At 42.6% G+C, this 20,945-nt stretch overlaps 1 protein-coding gene across 1 annotated transcript in view; it reads right to left on the minus strand.

Annotated features, from left to right (window-relative positions):
* Window positions 1-17,899, minus strand: part of DALRD3 (DALR anticodon binding domain containing 3) — a 35,929-nt gene extending 18,030 nt beyond the window's left edge. The window contains exon 1 of the mRNA XM_069736354.1: window positions 17,647-17,899. The gene's annotated coding sequence lies outside the window, so the exon portion shown is untranslated. The remainder of the gene's footprint in view (window positions 1-17,646) is intronic.
* Window positions 17,900-20,945: the final 3,046 nt, after the last annotated feature.

Here is a 20,945-nt window from a genome sequence, read left to right on the forward strand (position 1 = left end):
GGGGTTCCACTAAATTTGACCCCACTAATTGTGAAAATATGGTGGCGGACCAAGTGAATTCATTCACTATTATTGCTGCTCCTTGTGCTATTGAGAAATTGAATTGGAAACACTGTGTACGAAGCATGGGGACATATCCCTGGGATGGGGGGATGTGTTTAGCCCCCAGTTATTTTTCAGGCATGATGTGTTATCCACTTCTTGAACAAAGGCCACTTCACTTCAGGGCTATGTGGCCCCTGGGTGAGAGCAGGGCCGGCTCCAGGTCTATGTGGCCCTTGGGTGAGAGCAGGGCCGGCTCCAGGTCTATGTGGCCCCTGGGTGAGAGCAGGGCCGGCTCCAGGTCTATGTGGCCCCTGGGTGAACGCAGGGCCGGCTCCAGGTCTATGTGGCCCTTGGGTGAGAGCAGAGCCGGCTCCAGGTCTATGAGGCCCTTGGGTGAGAACAGGGCCGGCTCCAGGTCTATGTGGCTCCTGGGTGAGAGCAGGGCCGGCTCCAGGTCTATGTGGCCCCTGGGTGAGAGCAGGGCCGGCTCCAGGTCTATGTGGCCCCTGGGTGAGAGCAGGGCTGGCTCCAGGTTTATGTGGCCCCTGGGTGAACGCAGGGCCGGCTCCAGGTCTATGTGGCCCTTGGGTGACAGCAGGGCCGGCTCCAGGTCTATGTGGCCCCTGGGTGAGAGCAGGGCCGGCTCCAGGTCTATGTGGCCCCTGGGTGAGAGCAGGGCCGGCTCCAGGTCTATGTGGCCCTTGGGTGAGAGCAGGGCCGGCTCCAGGTCTATGTGGCCCCTGGGTGAGAGCAGGGCCGGCTCCAGGTCTATGTGGCCCCTGGGTGAACGCAGGGCCGGCTCCAGGTCTATGTGGCCCTTGGGTGAGAGCAGAGCCGGCTCCAGGTCTATGAGGCCCTTGGGTGAGAACAGGGCCGGCTCCAGGTCTATGTGGCCCCTGGGTGAGAGCAGGGCCGGCTCCAGGTCTATGTGGCCCCTGGGTGAACGCAGGGCCGGCTCCAGGTCTATGTGGCCCCTGGGTGAGAGCAGGGCTGGCTCCAGGTTTATGTGGCCCCTGGGTGAACGCAGGGCCGGCTCCAGGTCTATGTGGCCCTTGGGTGACAGCAGGGTCGGCTCCAGGTCTATGTGGCCCCTGGGTGAGAGCAGGGCCGGCTCCAGGTCTATGTGGCCCCTGGGTGAGAGCAGGGCCGGCTCCAGGTCTATGAGGCCCTTGGGTGAGAACAGGGCCGGCTCCAGGTCTATGTGGCCCCTGGGTGAGAGCAGGGCCGGCTCCAGGTCTATGAGGCCCTTGGGTGAGAACAGGGCCGACTCCAGGTCTATGTGGCCCCTGGGTGAGAGCAGGGCTGGCTCCAGGTTTATGTGGCCCCTGGGTGAGAGTCCAAAGGGCCCCTTTTTTTGCTTTTTCCTAATCATCAAAGAGCTATAACTTTTCCTTTTTTAAGTCAATAGTTGCATCAGGATATTTTGTTTTTATCATCACCATTTTGGGGTCCGTGTGACTTTCTGATCTCATATTTTGGGGAGGCAAAGGGACCTAGTGATCACCACCTACCACCGTTGAATTCAAGAACTTTACTGCATAGAAATAAATCTCATCTTCAAAGTGGAACAGGATCGTTTTGCCACATATCTTCAATTCAGTTTTTTACTTTTAACCTAGATTCATATCGATTCCATAGCACGAGACTATGCAAGTTTTTTCATTCTTACAGTATCACAAGCACAGGGGCAGATTGTGCCTTTAGTTGGTGCGGCTTTGTTTTATAGAGTAGAACCTTTTTTGTAGGGGAAGCGCTGGTGTTTTTATTTTATGAAATTAACCTTATTCCCTAGAATGTGGCCATGCTGCTATAGAAAATAAAACGAAAATTGACAAGTGCGGCGTCCCCTTTATTCTTAACCCCTTCAAGACCTTGCCCTTTTTCAATTTTTGCGTTCTCGTTTTTCACTCCCCTCCATCCGAGAGCCATAACTTTTTTATTTTTCCGTCAATATGGCCATGTGAGGGCTTGTTTTTTGCGGGACAAGTTGGACTTTTGAACGACATCATTGGTTTTTGCATGTTTTGTACTAGAAAACGGAAAAAAAAATTCCAAGTGCAGTGAAATTGCAAAAAAAAGTGCAATCCCACACTTGTTTTTTGTTTGGCTTTTTTGCTAGGTTCACTAAATGCTAAAACTGCCCTGCTATTTTGATTCTCCAGGTCATTACGAGTTCGTAGACACCAAACATGTCTAGGTTACGTTTTATCTAAGTGGTAAAAAAAAATTCCAAATTTTGGTTAAAAAAAAATTGCGCAATTTTCCAATACCCGTAGCGTCTCCATTTTTCATGTTCTGGGGTCAGGTGGGGGCTTATTTTTTGCGTGCCGAGCTGACGTTTTTAATGATACCATTTTGGTGTAGATACGTTCTTTTGATCGCCCGTTATTGCATTTTAATGCAATGTTGCGTTGATTAAAAAAAACGTAATTTTGGCGTTTCAAATTTTTTTTCTCCCTACGCTGTTTAGCGATCCGGTTAATGCTTTTTCTTTTATTGATAGATCGGGCAATTCTGAATGCGGCGATACCAAATATGTGTGGGTTTGATTTTTTTTTTAATTGTTTTATTTTGAATGCGGTGAAAGGGGGATGATTTAAACTTTTATATTTTTTTTTATTTTTTCATAATTTTTTTTTAAAACTTTTTATTTTTTACTTTTGCCATGCTTCAATAGTTTACATGGGAGGCTAGAAGCTGGCACAACTCGATCGGCTCAGCTACGTTGGAGCGATGCATTGATCGCTCCTATGTAGCTGAATTACAGGCTTCCTATGAGCGCAGACCACAGGTTGGCGCTCACAGCAAGCCGGCATCAACAACTATATAGGTCTCAAGGAGACCTCTGGTTGTTATGCTGACGCATCGCTGACCCCCAATCATGTGACGGGGGTCGGCGATGCGCTCATTTCCGGCCTGATGGCCGGAAGCAGTAGTTAAATGCCGCTGTCAGCGTTTGACAGCGGTATTTAACTAGTTAACAGTGGCGGGTGAATCGCAATTCCACCCGCCACTATTGCGGACACATGTCAACTGTTCAAAACAGCTGACATGTCCCGGCTTTGATGCGGGCTCACCGCCGCAGCCCGCATCAAAGCGGAGGGGTACCGACCTCCGCAGTAATAGTACGGCGGAGGTCGGTAAGGGGTTAAAGAGAATCTGTTACCCCCTGGGATATATATGACCTATTAATTTGGACTTACAGGTAATAGAAATGTTACACTAGTCCAACCTGTATGCCTCATATTATTATATTCTTATATTCTCATACTATTATATTCTTTCTGTATGCTAATGATTTCTTCCAGGCTCCGGGGCGTGCGGTGCCTGGAATAAATCCCTGCCTCCTGTCTTCATTGTAATACTAACCCCCTCCCATGCACGTCATTTATGGCGCCGGAATCCCGCACCTGCGCCCTGCACTCCCTCAAAGATCCATACCTCTTCCTCCCTTTTATTGGCTCTTTATTCGGTGATCTTCTGCACAGGCACTGGCGGCTTCCGGTCCAGTGACCTCCGGCATGCACGACGATAATGTCCTCTCCCCTCTTCATCTCTGCATAGTCACCACTACATACACATGGCTCACAGCGATGACTATAGCTCACATACGTCCAGGGGGTGACAGATTCCCTTTTAAGATCAGGTTTCCCATATTCCACAAAAGCTAGTAAAACAGTTGTCTCTACAGTTTGATGCAATCGGCCATTGCTCTAGACTCCAAGTAATTACCAATATTGGAGGGACTTGGTAAATATAGAAAATCCCCATCCCCCTCCAGTGATATATATTCTATTTTTTTTTTTTTTTTTTTTAAATATAGCAGTTTAATTGAGAGAATGTCATGCTGTTTGCTCACACGTTTAATTTAAGAGGTTTTTTTTTTAATTTTTGGCACCTCCGGTATCTTAACGTTTATCACTGTATGTCATGTGCTCACATGTGAGGTTATGTGGGGACAGAATGCAAATATGTCTTCACCTTAGGGGCTTATGCACACAGATGAGAAGTACAAAGATGTAAAGTGTTCATGTACAGCCAAATAGATCACGAGGAAGTCACAGTCTCTCATGATTTACATTGTACGGTACGAGGCAAAGACACCTGCAACCAAAGATCCATCAGATTTATATTATTGCCGACAGACCCACTATGGTCCTATGTTTCCTGCCACAATCGTTAGTTGCAATGTCACAGTGTAACATTACAATTCTCACGTCTCTTTATAGCTGGAGTCTTAACTGGTAATTCCTAAGTTAGTAAGTTATTTATGGTTTATGCATATATTCAAGGAAAACTTACCATTCATCAGATGTGAATGCAATCACTGGAAACCTCCAGCATTTTTGATCATGGGACCATAAAACCTGGGAACCGAACTGTGTCTCGAATAGAGCGGAGGTTCGCATGCTCCACCGTCCCATCGACAGTGCCACTAACAATGAATGGAGCGGAGTTTGAACACCTCTGCTCCTTTAGGCTATGTGCACACGTATTCTTATCCACTGCGGATTTTTCCGCAGTGGATTTGATAAATCTGCAGTGCAAAAACACTGCGTTTTTGCTGCAGATTTATTGCGGATTTACCGCCGTTTTTCTGCGGTTTTCACTGCGGTTTTACAACTGCGGTTTTCCATAGGAGCAGCTGTAAAACCGCTGTGGAATCCGCAGAAAGAAGTGACATGCTGCGGAATGTAAACCGCTGTGTTTCCGCACGGTTTTTTCTGCAGCATGTGCACAGCGTTTTTTGTTTCCCATAGGTTTACATTGTAATGTAAACTCATGGGAAACTGCTGCAGACCCGCAGCGGCGGAAACGCTGCGGATCCGCAGCAAAATCTGCAGCGTGTGCACACACCCTTATAGTGCAGATGCAGAGCCCAGTCTTCAGAACCATATTCTCGAGAATGCAGCAGGATCCCCAGTGATAAGTAAGTTCCCTCCGATCATATGGATAAGGAATAACTTACTATCTTGGGAATTACGCCCTTAATATACAGGATTCCCCTGATCAAGGATAATGATGGCTCCTAATAAAAGACAATGTGTTTAACCGTATTCACATCTGCCAGGTAGGTCGTATTGAATTTGTTTTTACTCCTGGCTGTGAGCAGTGATCTCTCAGCACATGACTGTGATTTAATGGTACGCTCACACAGAGGTTTTTACACGGGAAACACCAAAAACGTATTTTCAAAGGAATCTGCTGCCGAAAACTGTGGCCTGCACTTTCTACCATGAATTCGCAGTTTGATCTACTCTGGGTCCACAAAAAAATCAGGTCGTTTTTTAATAACACTGTCATATAGCTGATGATCTGTTGAGCAGAATAAGCCGTGGGCAAATAATGGGCCCAGTGCAACCGGGTCATTTACTCCGCCGTGTGCGCACTGTATGTATGAGGTTGTGCCCAGGGGCTCAGCCTGCTCCATACAGCGCCAATGCTGCCTGGGTTGTACAGATGGCACCTGAGTTTAACTTCTATGATCAGTGCCAGGCCACATTACATCAGTTTAACCCTTTAGATGGCACTATCAATGATGACAGCAGCATTTAAGATGTTGGGGTTCTGATTACCTTGATATATACGTATTTGTTATGTGTTACTACCCTTTTCCCATAATGTCAATAAAAATATCTTATTTGGTATCACTGCATGCAGAACTGTCCAAAGTAATAATATTTATCCTATACAGTGAAATTTGAAACGGGATTTAAAAAATCGAAATGGCAGAATCACTTTTTTTTCAGTTTGACTCCCAAAAAAATGAATGATTGGAGATCAGAAAGTCATATGGACCCCAAAAGGGTAATGAAAAAAACTATAGGCTGTACTGCAAAAAAACAAAAACAAACCCTAATACAACTCTACTGACCAGAAGTAAAAGAGCTCTAGCTCTAGGAAAACAAGTAGGAAAAATCAAAAGAGAACAGAGCCCTGCTGGCACTAACATGTACCATACATAGTGTGTGTGTGTGTGTGTGTGTGTGTGTGTGTGTGTGTGTGTGTGTGTGTGTGTGTGTGTGTGTGTGTGTGTGTGTGTGTGTGATATAGATAAACATATATTATTTTTTTTTTGTGTGTGTGTATACGTATATATAGTGGCATTTAAAACCTTGAGCAACCCTGGTTAAAATCACTGTTATTGTGAACAGTTAAGCAAATTGAAGATGAAATTATCTCTATAAAAGGCTAAAGTTAAAGGTGATACAAAGAAAATGTATTTTAGTTAAAAAAAATATAGTAGTTTTGTACATGTTAAATTTCAAAAAGGAAAAAAGACAATTTTTAATTCTTAAAATTACAAAAAGGAAAATGGACCAGTGCAAAAGTTTGGGCACCCTTAGGGATTTGTGTGCTCAATAACTTTGACCAAGGTGTCAGACCTTAATTATCCTGTTAGGATTATGGCTTGTTCGCTATGATCGTTAGGTGATGCAAATTTCCCAGCTTTATAAAAACACAGCCTCCTCTAACCTTGTGCCAAAAACCAGCAGCCATGGTTTCTTCTAAGCAGCTGCCTAGCACTCTATTACAAATGAACCATAATTCTGCAGCTTTGACGTACAACAGTCATCAATGCAGAAAATCCGAATACAACAAGAAGCTAAAACGGACGTAGTTATAGTCAATGTACGTATAAAGCAGGAGAAGACTATAAGAAGATAACAAAGCGCTTTCCTCAATTCGAAATGTAATTAACAAATGGCCGTTATCAGGAACTGTGGAGGCCAAGATAAAGTCCTGAAGACCAAGCAGAATTTCAGAGAGAGCTGCACGTAGGATTGCTATAGAGACAAATCAGAAACTCCGCTTAGCTGCTAAAGACCTTCAGAAAGATTTTGCAGACTCTGAAGTTGTGGTACACTGTTCTACTGTTCAGAGACACCAGCACAAATATGGTCTTCATGGAAGAGTCATCAGAAGAAAACCTCTCCTGTGTCATCATAAAAGTCGGCATCAGAAGTATGCAAAAGAACATCTAAACAAGCTTGATGCATTTTGGAAACAAGTCCTGTGGAACAGCGAGGTTAAAATAGAACTCCATGGCCACAATGATCAGAGGTATGTGTGGAGAAAAAAAGGACACAGAACATCTCGCCAACCATTAAGCATGGGGGTGGATCAATCATGCTTTGAGGTCGTGTTGCAGCCAATGGCACGTGTTGTGAATTCTGTGGCAGAGCTCCCTCCTGTGGTCACAAGTGGTACTTCGGCTGATTCTCTCTGTGAGCTTCTGTTGGTGGAGGGAAGTGGTACTGCGGCTTCTGAGTTTCCTCCCTCAGGTGATCTGGTGAGGTCGTTAGGTGCTTCTCTACTTAACTCCACCTAATGCTTTGATCCTGGCTTCCTGTCAATGTTCCAGTGTTGGACTTGCTTTTCCCTGGATCATTCCTGTGGCCTGCTGCTCTGCATAGCTAAGTTCTTCTTTGCTATTTGTTTGCTATTTTTTCTGTCCAGCTTGACTTATTTTTTGCTGGAAGCTCTGGGACGCAAAGGGCGTACCTCCGTGCCGTTAGTTCGGTACGGAGGGTCTTTTTGCCCCCTTTGCGTGGTTTTCTTTAGGGTTTTGTGTAGACCGCAAAGTTACCTTTTCTATCCTCGATCTGTTAAGAAAGTTGGGCCTCACTTTGCTGAATCTATTTCATCTCTACGTTTGTCTTTTCATCTTAACTCACAGTCATTATATGTGGGGGGCTGCCTTTTCCTTTGGGGTATTTCTCTGAGGCAAGGTAGGCTTATTTTCTATCTTCAGGCTAGTTAGTTTCTCAGGCTGTGCCGAGTTGCATAGGCAGAGTTAGGCGCAATCCACGGCTGCCTCTAGTGTTGTTTGGAGAGGATTAGGGATTGCGGTCTGCAGAGTTCCCACGTCTCAGAGCTCGTTCTATGATTTTGGGTTATTGTCGGATCACTGTATGTGCTCTGACCGCTATGTCCATTGTAGTACTGAATTGCCTTTCATAACAGTACAGGAAGCCCAAAGTACTAATGATTCTCAATAGAGGGAAAAAAGAAGTTCTGAGACCATTTTTTTTTCTTTGCACTGTGTTTTGCCTTTTTTTTCCCCTAGACATTTGGGTGGTTCAGTACACAGGTGTAGCGATGGACATTAGAAGTCTGTCTTCATTTTTGGATCAGCTCTCGGCAAGAGTGCAAAAGATTCAAGACACTATTGATCAGAATTCTATGTTGGAACCAAGAATTCCTATTCCTGATTTGTTTTTTGGAGATAGAACTAAGTTTCTGAGTTTCAAAAATAATTGTAAATTATTTCTGGCCTTGAAACCTCGCTCCTCTGGTGATCCAGTTCAACAGGTTTTGATTGTTATTTCTTTTTTGCGCGGCGACCCTCAGGACTGGGCATTTTCTCTTGCGCCAGGAGATCCTGCATTGAGTAATATCGATGCGTTTTTCCTGGCGCTCGGATTGCTGTACGATGAACCTAATTCAGTGGATCAGGCAGAGAAAAATTTGCTGGCTCTTTGTCAGGGTCAGGATGAGATAGAGGTATATTGTCAGAAATTTAGAAAGTGGTCCGTGCTCACTCAATGGAATGAATTTGCGCTGGCAGCTATGTTCAGAAAGGGTCTCTCTGAAGCCCTTAAGGATGTCATGGTGGGATTTCCTATGCCTGCTGGTTTGAATGAGTCTATGTCTTTGGCCATTCAGATCGGTCGACGCTTGCGTGAGCGTAAATCTGTGCACCATTTGGCGGTATTACCTGAGCTTAAACCTGAGCCTATGCAGTGCACGGGGAACATTTCACTTGTAGAGGGAAGAATGGATTCAATGAAATTTCAACAAATTCTTGATGCAAACATAACACCATATGTAAAAAAGCTGAAGGTGAAAAAAGGCTGGCTTTTACAAATGGATAATGATCCTAAACATACGTCACAATCCACAATAGACGACCTCAAAAGGTGCAAGCTGAAGGTTTTACAATGGCCCTCACAGTCCCCTGATCTGAACACCATTGAAAGTCTGTGGCTAGACCTCAAGATAGCAGAGGATGTAAGACTCTAAAGACTCTTGTCTGGCTACAAAAAGCGTTTACAAGCTGTGATACTTGCAAAAGATGTTGCTACTAGGTACTAACCATGCAGGGTTGGCAAACTTTCCCAATTGGCTTGTTTTTCTTTTTTGTCATCTTTAAAATGTAAAAGATGGAAAAAATAAATGCATAAAATGTATATATATACACATATATACACACACACGCATATATATATATATATATATATATATATATATATATATATATATATATATATATATACCTTTTAGAGATCATTTCATCTTCAACTTGCTTAACTATTCGCAATAACAGTAATTTTGACCAGGGTGCCCAAACTTTTACATGCCACTGTATTCTTTCATCGTCATAGGTATGTACAGATCACTGATATTTAACTTTCCATCCCCCTTCATCCCCCTGAAGCTATTTAGGGAAATGATGGATATATTTTACTTTGCAGATTAAAGTCACCACCAAAATTCAGTTCCCATAATTATATTTGTTTGCTCATAGCGTCTGCTGGTTCCTCATGTGATGCAGGTAAAGGGTAAATATATTTATTTAACTGGGAGCAATTGAGAGAAAAGTCAGTTGTTAGAAGTTTCCAAACCCCTTCATTATCCATGCGTTATTTACCGATCTATCTGCAGATTATAACGTAACAATAATGAAGCCAAGGTCACATGTGTAAAATACTGCACTCATCAGATGCAGCATGTAAAGCAAGGGTGATCTAGGATCCCTCAGCCTCACCGGGTGGCAGTGCGCTGCGCGTTTTGGAAAAGTGTTCTAATTCCAGCCACAGCTCTTCTCTGGAGAATTCAATGTAACAAATGAGACCCTAAGTTTTTACCCTCTAATTGTTAATACATAAAGATACAAAATTACACTGTGTGTTGATAAGTTCTAGGCATCCTCCTCCAGGGGGCGCCTAAAGTCTTGGGACCACATCATTACTAACAGAAACAACTTTGGATTGATGCTGTGAACAGACCCAAAGCCAGTATTCTTGGAAAGATTTGTACTGTGCCTTTTCTATACCTGTGCTGCCATCTTTTCTTTTTAGCTATGATAATGTGAATATTCTATTTCCTAATTGTCATAACCACATCAATAAAATAAACTCGGTGGGATTGTATGAAATATCTTTATTTCCAAAATCTGCTACAAACACAAAAAAAAAAGGTATCAATAATTTGGCTACATTATGCAATTTATTTATTTTTTGCCAAAAATTTAAGCAAAAGAATAGTGCTATTTGCGGGCTGAGATTGCATGAAAAAACCCCCCCCCCAAAAAAAACCATCAGAGCCATGATAATCGTGCGGGTTGTTGATGCCTTCCCTGGATGCAGCGCACAGCCAAGAGGTGATCTGAGAATTTATCATCACGCCAGACCAACTTCTGACTGTCTACAGCAACAGGACTCTGATTTTCAGAAACAGATACATAACTACTACTGTATATCTATACATGAAAATGTTATACTCACGTGTGAAGCATCAGCAGAAAAAAATGTAAAATAGTCCAGAAGAGATAGTTATTACGTTGACCCAAAACCAGTCATTTCCTACTCCTATTCCTGTACATAAGGGGCAGTATTATAGGAGTTATATTCTTGTACATAGGGGCAGTATTATAGTAGTTATATTCTTGTACATAGGAGCAGTATTATAGTAGTTATATTCTTGTACATAGGGGCAGTATTATAGTAGTTATATTTTTGTACATAGGGGCAGTATTATAGTAGTTATATTCTTGTACATAGGGGCAGTATTATAGTAGTTATATTCTTGTACATAGGGACAGTAATATAGTAGTTATATTCTTGTACATAGGAGCAGTATTATAGTAGTTATATTCTTGTACATAGGGGCAGTATTATAGTAGTTATATTCTTGTACATAGGAGCAGTATTATAGTAGTTATATTCTTGTACATAGGGGCAGTATTATAGTAGTTATATTCTTGTACATAGGAGCAGTATTATAGTAGTTATATTCTTGTACGTAGGGGCAGTATTATAGTAGTTATATTCTTGTACGTAGGAGCAGTATTATAGTAGTTATATTCTTGTACATAGGGGCAGTATTATAGTAGTTATATTCTTGTACATAGGAGCAGTATTATAGTAGTTATATTCTTGTACATGGGACAGTATTATAGTAGTTATATTCTTGTACATGGGACAGTATTATAGTAGATATATTCTTGTACATAGGAGGCAGTAATATAGTAGTTATATTCTTGTACATGGGACAGTATTATAGTAGTTATATTCTTGTACATAGGAGGCAGTAATATAGTAGTTATAGTCTTGTACATAGGAGCAGTATTATAGTAGTTATATTCTTATACATGGGACAGTATTATAGTAGTTCTATTATTGTACATTGGAGCAGTATTATAGTAGTTATATTCTTATACATGGGACAGTATTATAGTAGTTATATTCTTGTACATAGGAGCAGTATTATAGTAGTTCTATTCTTGTACATGGGACAGTATTATAGTAGTTATATTCTTGTACGTAGGAGCAGTATTATAGTAGTTATATTCTTGTACATAGGGGCAGTATAATAGTAGTTATATTCTTGTACATAGGGGCAGTATTATAGTAGTTATATTCTTGTACATAGGGGCAGTATTATAGTAGTTATATTCTTGTACATGGAGCAGTATTATAGTAGTTATATTCTTGTACATGGGACAGTATTATAGTAGTTATATTCTTGTACATGGGACAGTATTATAGTAGTTATATTCTAGTACATAGGAGGCAGTAATATAGTAGTTATAGTCTTGTACATAGGAGCAGTATTATAGTAGTTATATTCTTATACATGGGACAGTATTATAGTAGTTCTATTATTGTACATAGGAGCAGTATTATAGTAGTTATATTCTTGTACATAGGAGCAGTATTATAGTAGTTATATTCTTGTACATGGGACAGTATTATAGTAGTTCTATTCTTGTACATAGGACAGTATTATAGTAGTTATATTATTGTACATAGGAGCAGTATTATAGTAGTTTTAATCTTGTACATAGGAGGCAGTATTATAGTAGTTATATTCTTGTACATAGGAGGCAGTATTATAGTAGTTATATTCTTGTACATTGGGGCAGTATTATAGTAATTATATTCCTGTATATAGGGGGGCTGTATTACACTTGTTATATTTTGGTCCATTGATTGCAGAAGTTAAGCAGTTATATTATTTTACATAGGGGGTTTTAACTGTCCTTTACAAATGTGTGAAAGAAATAAAATTCTGAAATTAATAAGAGAGATTATATCATATGAAGGCGGCAGTATTTTGCATAGTTTTTACACCATATTGGATTATTAAGCACTCAAGCCATGGTCTCTGGAGTGGAAGAGAGCGCTTTGGAGCGACACGATATTCCCGATGGCGAGTCTGTACTTGGGCTCAACGGGAGTGATCGTGTCATTCCAGGGCAAGGTCTCTCTCAAGAGGGAGTCGAAGGTCTTCAGGGGGAGTCTGGATCATATCAGTCACACATTGGTTCTGTCTTTGTGGTTTATTATATGCTGAGACATAAAGTCACGAGAGGCCTTCAATTTGGATTCTAGAAAAAGAAAGAAAACAATCATTGTTATGGATATTTTCAGGAAAAAAAATGTTGGTTTTCTCTCTCTTCAGCTGGACTCCAACCAAATGCTGCAGTGACATTTTGGTGTCTAGTTTACCAGATGAGTAATTGGGACAAATTCTGTTACCCATGCTTTAATCTGATGGTCCAGTAGGCACTGGGATGCGGATATAGGAAGGCTGAGGAGGTGTGCACAAACTACAAGGGTCTAGTTTTCTTACTGCCTTATTAATCAGAATCTTGCAAAATAAATGCCCCCATCTTATGGAATATGTGCATTATTCCTTGCTTGCATACAGATTGCATGGAGTCTCTGCAATTGGCGGTTCTTTCAAATTCCGGAATTAGAAGCGGGCATGAATTCCCAAATTAGGAAATGTAAATACAATAGGTAAATCATTGCTGCCAAATATCTAGAAAAGTCCAGAAAAAGGGGAGACATTCTGGACTCCCATAAAAGTTAGCAAGTGTCCAGGGCGCCCCTCACATGTCCGCGCTCCTTATACGCTTCCCTTGTAATCGGACTCTGATCTGGCATCTACACCCACATTCCAGTTTAATGTAATGGGAAATGTGTCACGCTCACGCCCTGACTGGGGGCGTGAGCTCGGGGGGTTTGTGGCCCCACTGTGCCACAAACCAGACTACCCTGGAAGGGGCATGACTATGACAGCTGCCTGGGTTTTCACTGGAGCCTCTGATGGTGAGGACAGGCTTGTGCAGTAGGCAGCTGCCAGGTGCTACTCCAGGGTGGTGTCTGGCTGTGGATGCTGATCCCACTTGGGAGACAGGAACACTAGGATTGGTGCGGGCATCAGGCAGGACTAGCAGATAAGCACGGATGATATTCAGACGAGTAGGCTGGCACGGCTGAGACACAGAGCTGGCAGAGACACGGCAGAGAATACAGGGCTGGCAGGCACGGCAAAAACACAGGGCTGGCAGGAACACGGCAGAGAACACAGGGCTGGCAGGAACACGGCAGAGAACACAGGGCTGGCAGGAACATGGCAGAGAACACAGGGCTGGCAGGAACATGGCAGAGAACACAGGGCTCGCAGGAACACGGCAGAGAACACAGGGCTGGCAGGAACACGGCAGAGAACACAGGGCTGGCAGGAACATGGCAGAGAACACAGGGCTGGCAGGAACACGGTAGAGAACACAGGACTGGCAGGGACGGCAGGAACACAGGACTGGCAGGAACGGTGTATGAAGGTGTGGTGTATGAAGGAACAGGTAGGGACCTGTTCACACAGGAGGTGCAGGTATGGATAAGTAGTATGAATGAACAGGTAGGAACCTGTTCACACAGGAGGTGCAGGAAAGGAAACAAGCCAGAAGGAAAGGAGAATGAAGGAACAGGTTGGGACCTGTTCACACAGGAAGATAACTGCAAGGCTGCGGACAGGAGCGGTATAGCAGCAAGAGTTAGCGCAGCAATAAAAGCTAAGCAGAGCAGAACCACAAGGAATATGGAGAGGAGCTGCAGCAAGAGATTTCTGCAGCAGCAAAGCAGAGCAGAACCGCAAGGAATGCGGAGAGGAGCTGCAGCAAGGGATTACTGCAGCCGCAGAAGCAGAGCAGAGCCACAAGGAATGAGGAGAGGAGCTGCAGCAAAAGATTACTGCAGCCGCAGAAGCTAAGCAGAGCAGAGCCACAAGGAATGTGGAGAGGAGCTGCAGCAAGAGATTACTGCAGAAGCTTAAGCAGAGTAGAACCGCAAGGAATGCAGAGAGGAGCTGCAGCAAAAGATTTCTGCAGCAGCAGAGCAGAACGGAGCAGAACCGCAGGAGTGCGGAGCAGAGGTAAAGCCACAAAGCTACAGAGCAGGCAGAGCCGCAAGAGTGCGGAGCAAAAGCAGACTGAGAACACAAGAAAAGACACAGCAGTGAAGGAAGCCACAGACAAGGAGACCGAGATAAGACTAAGTACAGACAAGGCAATGGAATAAGACACAAGGACAAAGACACAGGTAGCAGAATATTCTGCCTCCCGGAGGGCGGACAACAAGATCAAGGCAAGGCAAGGAGATAAGCCTCCAGAGAGGGAGTAACACAGAGCAAGGCCTGGCAAACTCAGCAGCTAAACACAAACTGAGCTAACACATTGCACAGGCCCAGACCACTGGGTGGAGCTGCACTATATACTGAAGGCCTCTTGGTAATTGGTCAGGAACAGATTAGACAGATGCACCTGATTCCTATAAGAACCAGAGAGTTCAGGCGCCGCCCCCCTATACACACAGCCAGGAAGCATGCAGAGGGCAGAGGCACAGAATATGGCACTGGCTAGAAACAGAAACTGCAACATGACCTGGAGCAGTGGGTAAGATAGTGTGAGAGATGAGAGGCCATGTCGTGATGCCAGCAGAGTTGTTACAAAATGAAAGGGGAACTGGTTGCACTTTGGTCACGCGTTTTTGCAAAACAGTCTAATGGTTGGTGGCTCCATGTCCTTCATTGAGCTGAAGACTGATAAAGGAATGGCGGCCCACACCGCTGTAACCACAATCCTATCTGACCCAACATCTTCCTCTCTAAGTTACACAGAGGCCCATTTACAAACATCGCCTGATGTCGCCTGATGCAGGGTGAGGTATGGCACTGCCATGTGTATTGTTTTGGGGCTTTTTTGTAACGGCAAATGTGGTTTCATGCAGGAAGTCAGTAATTATCTTTAGATTTATCACACTACACATGAAAAGGAAAAAATATTTAATTAGATTATGGCTAAATAAATAATTAAATTAGTTATTTGTGGTGGCACATTAAAATAAAGATTTGTAACTTATTTAATCAAATTTTTGTTATACTTAATATTAGGTTTGTTTTGGTGTGATTTATGGATGACTGTGAGGTGCATTATACTCTATAGAGGACTATAGGCTGTGTATTGTACTATAGGGGTGCATTATGCTCTATAGAGGACTATGGGGAGTGGATTATACTATACGAAGGACATAGGCTGTGCATTATACCATTAAGGAGGTGAATTATACTATATGGAGGACTTGCAATATATTATTTGGAGGGATGTTGTATGCATTCTACTACAGTGGCATGTAAAAGTTTGGGCACCTCTGGTCAAAATTACTGTCATTGTGAATAGTAAAGCAAGTTGAAGATTAAATTATCTCTAAAAGGGTTAAAGTTAAAGATGACACATTTCCTTTGTATTTTAGTAAAAAAAAAAACAACAACATTATTGTCAGCTGTTCAAAACAGCTGACATGTGCCAGGAAAGATGTGGGCTCAGCGCCTGAGCCCACATTAAAGGGGGAGACACGACATGCGCTGTACATGTACAGCGCATGTTGCAAAGGGGTTAATGGTTGGCAAGATGTTCTATTCTTGAAATGTTGTGCCCTTTTTTCTCCACACATACTGTACCTTTGATCACTGTGGCCAAAGAGTTCTATTTTAACCTCATCGGTCCACAGAACTTGTTTCCAAAAAGCATCAGGCTTGTTTAGATGTTCTTTTGCAGACTTCTGATGCTGACTTTTATGGTGAGGATGCAAGAGAGATTTTCTTCTGATGACTCTTCCATGAAGGCCATATTTGTGCAGATGTCTCTGAACAGTAGAATAATGTATTACAACTTCAGAGTCAGCTAAATCTTTCTAAAGGTCTTTTGTAGTCAAGCAAGAGTTCTGATTTGCCTCTCTAGCAATCCTGCGAGCAGCTCTCACTGAAACTTTTCTTGGTCTTCCAGACCTTATCTTGACCTCCACTGTTCTTGGTAACTGTCTTTTCTTAATTATATTTCAAACTGAGGAAAGGACAACTTGAAAGCTTTGTGGGCCTTCATCACCTCCACTTTCAGAGTGCTAGGCAGCCTCTTAGAAAAACCCATGGCTGCTTCTTTTTGGCACGAGGTTGGAGGAGGCTGGGTTTTTATAAAGCTGGGAAATTTACATCACCTCACCTTCCATAACGATGATGGTGAACAAGCCATAATCCTAACAGGCTAATTAAGATCTGAAACTTTGGTCAAAGTTATCTGAACATACAAATCTCCAAGGATAACCAAACTTTTGCATTGGCCCATTTTCTTTTTATAATTTTTAGAATTAAAAAAAAGCCAATTTTTTTTTTGCCTAAAATTCTGAGGAAATGTGTCCTCTTTACCAGGGGTGTCGACCTGCATTCCTCGAGGGCTGCAAACAGGTCATGTTTTCAGGATTTCCTTGTACTGCACAGGTGATAATTTAATCACCAACTCATTATTTGTGTTGGTGATTAAATTATCACCTGTGCAGTACAAGGAAATCCTGAAAACATGACCTGTTTGCAGCCCTCGAGGAATGCAGTTTGACACCCCTGCTCTTTACCTTTAACCCTTTTAGAGATCATTTAATCTTCAACTTGCTTAACTTTTCACAGTAACAGTAATTTTGACCAGGGGTGCCCAAACTTTTACATGTCACTGTATGTGGAGGACTATGGGAAGTGCATTATACTTCTGCTATGGGGCCCCATGATTTTTATATACGCTCCTGGTGAGTATAATGGTTTATTATTTTCTATACATTAAAGAATGGGGACATATACCAGGATGGGGCCAGGATAAGGGACATGTATGCCAGGATGGAGGATATATAAATATTTCACGATAGGGGCTCTGGTTATAGCTGATACAGAGTGTTACAAAGTACAGAGGATCATGTATAAAGAAGCTATACAAGCATCTTAAAGAGCACTGGCAAAAACATAGGTCACCCATACTATCCCCTTGCTTACCTAGCCTTCTTGCGTTCTTTGTTTAATTTTGGTAATATATATTGTCTTTTTTAGCTTGCAGAGATTTCTGTTACTGACAGCACTGTATTAATAATCTAGAATCTGATTCAAAATCTGTAAAATATTCCCCCAACTATCACATACCATTTATAGCACTATTATGTGTAAGAATAGTCTTTGGGACTTGCACCCTATGGACCCACGATTGTTCTGTACCTTCCTATGGCAGACGTTTTGCAGACAGTCCTTTTCGCCTTCTCTGTGCAGAACTTTTTCCGTTCTTCCTCCTTACACAGTGACGAGGGCTCTTCTGTGCCACATTCTTAGTTGATCAATGATCATTAAAACATAAGAGCTAGAGAAGTTCTGGACGGTGCGTTATTTCAAGATCATTTTGCAAGACTGAAATCGTGCCTCGTCCGCTGGCTGGAAGACTTTTGTTTTTTTTTAAACTACAGATTTGACGAACTTGCAGGAGATCAGCTAACGGATCCCAACTGCAGCTGAATTGTTCACCACAGCTGCTTTTGGGATTCCGTTGTTCAATCTCTCGCTTCTTTTAGGGAATTTAAATACAAGAGGAAGTCCAGAGGGTCCTGCAAAATAGAACAGAAAGTCAGGAAGTTTGTTCCCAGAGATCAGTCAAGAGTGCTCCAATATAATGTAATGTACTCATTACGGTATCTACAGATGCACCTCGGAACATGGTCCGTATATCTGTTACATGTATGTTCCAAAATTATAAAGACACTAGATGGTGGCCCGATTCTAACGCATCGGGTATTCTAGAATATGCATGTCCACGTTGTATATTGCCCAGCCACGTAGTATATTGCCCAGCCACGTAATATATTGCCCAGGCATGTAGTATATTGCCCAGCCACGTAGTATATTGCCCAGCCACGTAATATATTGCCGAGTGACGTAGTATATTGCCCAGCCACATAGTATATTGCCCAGCCACATAGTATATTGCCCAGGCATGTAGTATATTGCCCAGCCACGTAGTATATTGCCCAGTGAGGTAGTATATTGCCCAGCCACGTAGTATATTGCCCAGTGACGTAGTATATTGGCCAGCCACGTAGTATATTGCCCACTTACATAGTATATTGCCCAGGCACGTAGTATATTGCCCAGCCACGTAGTATATTGCGCAGTCACGTAGTATATTGCCCAGTTACGTGGTATATTGCCCAGTGACGTAGTATATTGGCCAGCCACGTAGTATATTGGCCAGTGACGTAGTATATTGGCCAGCCACGTAGTATATTGCCCAGTGAGGTAGTATATTGCCCAGCCACGTAGTATATTGCCCAGCCACGTAGTATATTGCCCAGTGACGTAGTATATTGGCCAGCCACGTAGTATATTGCCCACTTACATAGTATATTGCCCAGTCACGTAGTATATTGCCCAGCCACGTAGTATATTTCGCAGTCACATAGTATATTGCACAGCCACGTAGTATATTACCCAGCCACATAGTATATTGCCCATTTACGTAGTATATTGCCCAGTCACGTAGTATATTGCGCAGCCACGTAGTATATTACCCAGCCACATAGTATATTGCCCAGCCAAGTAGTATATTGCCCAGCCACGTAGTATATTGCGCAGTCACGTAGTATATTGCCCAGTTACGTAGTATATTGCCCAGTCACGTAGTATATTGCCCAGTGACGTAGTATATTGCCCAGTGACGTAGTATATTGCCCAGTGACATAGTATATTGCCCAGTGACGTACTATATTGCCCAGTCACGTAGTATATTGCCCAGCCACGTAGTATATTGCCCAGCCACGTAGTATATTGCCCAGCCACGTAGTATATTGCCCAGTGACGTAGTATATTGCCCAGTGACGTACTATATTGCCCAGTCACGTAGTATATTGCCCAGTGACGTAGTATATTGCCCAGTGACGTACTATATTGCCCAGCCACGTAGTATATTGCACAGCGAAGTAGTATACAGCACAGAGCTACGTAGTATATTGCCCAGCCAGGTTTGTCACAGGTGAAAAAATAAAAAATAATCATATACTCACCTTTCCGAGGGAGCCCTTGTAATCCACGGCAGGTTCCGGTCCTAGGGTTGGTATTAGCGCAGGACCTGTGATGACGTCGCGGTCACATGACCGTGACGTCATGGCAGGTCCTTCTGCCACCGGAACCTGCAACGGAAAATGGCGGCCGGCGCGAGCTGCAACGGAGGGTGAGTATAGCAGGTTTTTTTAAAAATTATTTTTAACATGACATTTTTTACTATTGATTCCGCATAGGCAGCGTCAATAGTAAAAACTTGGGTACACACAGGGTTAATAGCGGCGGTAGCGGTGTGCGTTACCCGCGGCATAACGCGGTCCGTTACCGTCGGCATTAACCCTGTGTTAGCGGTGATCGGAGGGGAGTATGCGGGCGACAGGCACTGACTGCGGGGAGTAAGGAGCGGCCATTTTCTTCCGGACTGTGCCCGTCGCTGATTGGTCGCGGCAGCCATGACAGGCAGCTGCCGAGACCAATCAGCGAATGAATAACCGTGAAAGAAGGGCAGACAGACGGTAGTGACCCTTAGACAATTATATATATAGATGGCTACTTTCTTCTAAAAACAACAACACACTATGTTATTAGTTTTCTCCATCATTAAAGCTAAATTTTCTTTTGATAAATTATAGTAGTTCTATTATTGTACATAGGGGCAGTATTATAGTAGTTCTATTATTGTACATAGGGGCAGTATTATAGTAGTTATATTCTTGTACATAGGGGCAGTATTATAGTAGTTATATTCTTGTACATAGGAGCCGTATTATAGTAGTTATATTCTTGTACATAGGGGCAGCATTATAGTAGTTCTATTATTGTACATAGGGGCAGTATTATAGTAGTTATATTCTTGTACATAGGGGCAGTATTATAGTAGTTATATTCTTGTACATAGGAGCAGTATTATAGTAGTTATATTCCTGTACATAGGAGCAGTATTATAGTAGTTATATTCTTGTACATAGGGGCAGCATTATAGTAGTTCTATTATTGTACATAGGGGCAGTATTATAGTAGTTATATTCTTGTATATAGGAGCAGTATTATAGTAGTTATATTCTTGTACATAGGGGCAGCATTATAGTAGTTCTATTATTGTACATAGGGGCAGTATTATAGTAGTTATATTCTTGTACATAGGAGCCGTATTATAGTAGTTATATTCTTGTACATAGGGGCAGTATTATAGTAGTTATATTCATGTACATAGGAGCAGTATTATAGTAGTTATATTCCTGTACATAGGAGCAGTATTATAGTAGTTATATTCTTGTACATAGGGGCAGTATTATAGTAGTTATATTCTTGTACATAGGAGCAGTATTATAGTAGTTATATTCTTGTACATAGGGGCAGTATTATAGTAGTTATATTCCTGTACATAGGAGCAGTATTATAGTAGTTATATTCTTGTACATAGGGGCAGTATTATAGTAGTTATATTCTTGTACATAGGAGCAGTATTA

Source organism: Ranitomeya imitator, chromosome 8 (assembly GCF_032444005.1).
Source record: "Ranitomeya imitator isolate aRanImi1 chromosome 8, aRanImi1.pri, whole genome shotgun sequence".
Lineage (NCBI taxonomy): Eukaryota > Metazoa > Chordata > Amphibia > Anura > Dendrobatidae > Ranitomeya > Ranitomeya imitator.